Here is a 4,252-nt window from a genome sequence, read left to right as displayed (position 1 = left end):
AGAGTCCATCCAATTGCCCTTTTTCGCCTTTGAAGCACCTCCAAAGTGGCCTCAACCTGCGTGTTAGTAAGGCAAGAAGAAAGAATAACTGGTAAAGTTGAATTAGAGCCCAAGAATTCATACCTGAGGTGTGGAGGTAGTGGCTTCAACTCCAACACCGGGGGTTCCTCAATCGAAGGTTTTGTTGGTGGAGTTTTCTGATTTTCAAGATCCAAAGACAATTTTCTAGGATCATAGGAATAAGAGCCCATCCTATGTAAAACATTGCCACACTCCACTCTGCCCGCATCATCATTGGAATCCATATTCAACAATACGGCTTCCAAAGGATCCTCAACATTAATCATTGCACTTGTGTCATCAATTATCACAGCCGTGACTAAAACCAGAAATGAGCACACTTCGTTACAATTAGGCTACTTCATTGACTTGCACACATGAAATACTACCTTTTCATCACCCACCCTGAAAGTGAGTTCCCCTGCTTCCACATCAACTAGAGCCTTCCCCGTAGCAAGGAAAGGTCTCCCTAATATGATCGGGACCTCATAATGTACCTCACAATCCAATATCACAAAATCAGCTGGAAAGATGAATTTGTCCACCCGGACGAGCACATCATCAACAATACCCAATGGTCGCTTCATAGATCGGTCTGCCATTTGCAATCGCATGGAAGTTGGCCTCAGAGGCCAATACCCAAAGTCTTGAAAACTGAGAAGGGCATTAAGTTGACGCTTGCCCCGAGATCACATAAAGCTTTGGCAAAGTCTGCACTGCCAATAGTGCAGGGGATAGTGAAAGCACCAGGATCCTCTAATTTCGGGGCCATTGAATGTACTATAGCTCTAACTTGGTGGGTCATCTTGATAGTTTCACAGTCCATTGATCTTTTCTTTGTAACCAAATCCTTCATGAATTTAGCATAACCAGGCATTTGCTCCAAAGCCTCCAACAAAGGCACGTTGATGGATAAGCTCTTCATCATGTCAATGAACTTTTTGAATTGATTCTCGCTTTTCTGCTTGGCTAGCCTCTGAGGATAGGGGGGAGGTCGCCTAGGCAAAGGTGCCTTGGGTTTAGGTAGAACCGGCTCCGGCATGTCAATTACGTGCTCCCTAGACGGGTTCACGGCCTCTTTAGTTTCCACCTCGGTTTCATTAATGTCAATCCTCACTTCATTGTTCACATTGTCTTCAACCACATCTTGAACTACCAAAGGAACCGCATCTTCTTGCAACTCAACATCATCTTGAACAAATTGCTTTTGTTTCGAGGCATTCACATCACCGCCTCTCCCACTTTTTGTTGTAACCACCATAACATGGTTGTTCCCACCCTTTGGGTTCACTACCGTATCACTTGGTAGAGCACCCTTCGTGCGAGTATCCAATGATTGAGAGATTTGGCCTATTTGCACCTCCAAGTTTCTGATAGAGGTATTGTGTGAAGCCAATTGTGCATCTGAATCTGCATTCTTCTTCATCATTTGTTCGAACATCATTTCAATTCTACCCATATCATTGTTGGAAGAACTAGCACCTTGAGAAGGGAAAGAGGGTGGATTGTTCGGTTGTTGGTACATTGGGGGCCTTTGAAAGCCTTGCCCCCGGTTTCCTTGGTTCCCATTGTTCCATCCACCTTGATTGTTATTGTTGCCCCAATTGTTGTTATTACCATTCCAATTCCCTTGGTTGCCTTGATGGTTGTTCTGATTGCCCCAGTTGTTGTTATGGTTGTTGTTCCCCCAATTACCACTGTTTTGTTGTTGGTTGCCCCAATTGCCCTGGGGTCGCCACTGTTGTTAGTTTGAAGAGTTGCCCCGTTGGCCTTGATAATTATTCACATATTGTACCTCTTCATTTTGCTCATCATAGCCATCATTTTGAAACCCGTCACAATCATCATCAAATTGCTTAAAATTTCCTTGGTTGACAAGCATATTCACACCCTCCATAGCATTCACTTGGCGAGGATTTTGGACTTGTTGCAACTGTGCCTTAGCCAATTGTTGTCAACTCCGCTATAGCCTGTCCATGGTCATGTAATTCCTTATGCAAATGAATAACCGTAGGGTCACCTTGGGGAACATTGGCCCTACCTTTCCATGCGGAAGAAGTATCCGCCATCTCATCAAGAACGGCACAAGCTTCATCATACGTCAATTTCATAAAATTACCCCCAGCGAGTTAATTGACGATGCATTGATTTGTAGTATTAATGCCCCAGTAGAAAGTTTGTTGCAACATATTCTCCGTCATGTCATTATTGGGGCATTCCTTAACCATTGTTATACACCGCTCCCATATCTCGTGCAAAGGTTCCGTGGGCTCTTGCTTAAAGGCCAATATCTCATCTCGAAGTGTAGCCATGTGCTCGGGTGAAAAAAATTTAGCAATAAACTTATCCGACAACTCATCCCAAGTAGTGATGGAATGGTTGGGGAGTCTCTCGAGCCAATCCATTGCTTTCTCCCGAAGTGAGAAGGGGAAAAGCCTCAACGTAAGAGCATCCTTGGACACATTCGTTTGCTTGCTACCCCAACATGTATCCACGAACCCCTTGAGATGTTTTGTAGACATTTTGATCTGCAGCACCCGTGAAATACCCACGCTGCTCAAGTAAAGTCAACATCATATTGGTTATCTGAAAATTGCCCGCCCGGATTTTGGGAGGGACAATAGCACTTGCATGGCCTCGATTTGTTAGCACCCGAGGAACTGCTCTTGGAGGTGGCGGAGGAGGGTCTGGAACATTTTCATTAGCATTGGCTTGCGGACACGACTAGTAAGTTTCTTCAGGTCTTCTGCCATGTTCTTGATGAGCAGGTCCTTCTCGGCAGATTTAGGTATGTATAGGGTATGTTGTGGAGTGTGGGGTAAGGTTTCCACGTATATGGGGTTGCTTTGATGGACTCCAGGAATTTGGGCATAGTGATGGTCGTTGGTTGAGTTTTGGGGATCAAGGGTAGGTTATGGTACGTTTTGAGGTGTGTGGTAGATGGTGGTTTGTGGGTATTGCGTCGGGTGGTGATGATGTTGTGGAGGGGTTGGTACTGGTGTAGGATTAGGATTTTGAGGAGGTGTGGCATACTAATGAGGCGCGGGAGGATTTTGTTGGTTTTGTGTGTTCTAAGGAGGTGCCGGATTTTGAACTTTTGTGTTCCGTTGGTTGATATGGGGGACGTTCAGGGTAAGGGAAAGATTTGCCAAGTTCAGGACCCGCTAAAGTTCCCCTTGTAACTCCAATATCTTCTGTTCTAACCGCAAAACCAAGTCATCATGTGCCGGAGTACTCCGACCATCCGAAGTTTCAACATTCTCTGCATTCGTAGCGTTGTCTTTCCTGATACCACTCATATTGTCTATTTTAGCTTTTCCCTTTCTTTTAGGATCACTTCGAGGAGGAGGAGGTGGATGACCTGAAGATCTGGTATGGTATGCTGATGATGCGAGTATGCACGAACAAACCTTAGGGGGTAGGAATAAACAAACAAAGAATAGAAGAAAATAAAAAGGTAAAGAAGTCAGTAAGGAGTATTAAAAGGATGTTTGTGGTATTTAAACATATGTTGCGGAATTATAAATTCGCGTCCTACTTTGGGGTCCTTATTGTGCCTGAGGTAGGCCTAAGCGACATATAGATTAGGAGAAAATCGATGCCAATAACCGTGTCATTTCATTAATGTTATAAAATGAACCAAATCACTACTGAATCGACAATAATTATAAAGAGTCACTAATGGCATTTTCTTAATTACAAACAAAGTCTAAAACGAGTCTAGAAAGCAAGTAAAAACATCATTCCTAATCTATTTGGTCCCATAGCGACCTTCTCCATGCTTGGCCTTCTTTGCTATATCAATCAGATTTCCTAGGTCGCACAAGTCCAATAGCAGATATGCCCTTGCTAGGAGCCCTCCTTCATTGTCATCCATGTTTTGACAGCCTGCTTCTCTCTTTCTCATTTTTCCTTCAAGCTCCATCAACCCCTGCTCCAAATATTCCATCCTTTCTGTTAACTTAGTAGCGATTTCTGTCCACTCATTGATTGCTTCCATGTCCACTTTATGTTGTTCCAAATGCCTGGCTTCAGACTCGAAAACTATTTTGCGCAACATCCTGTATTTGACTTGTGTTTTACCAGGGTCGTCTATAAACGTACTTTTTAGATTAATCCCTAGATAGACATCTCCCGCTATATCATCTACCAAACATGATGGATAGAAGTGCACATGGCCGGCATGATACCG

Source organism: Nicotiana attenuata, unplaced genomic scaffold, assembly GCF_001879085.1.
Source record: "Nicotiana attenuata strain UT unplaced genomic scaffold, NIATTr2, whole genome shotgun sequence".
In the NCBI taxonomy this organism is placed as follows: domain Eukaryota; kingdom Viridiplantae; phylum Streptophyta; class Magnoliopsida; order Solanales; family Solanaceae; genus Nicotiana; species Nicotiana attenuata.
Note: the sequence above shows the minus strand (reverse complement) of the source record.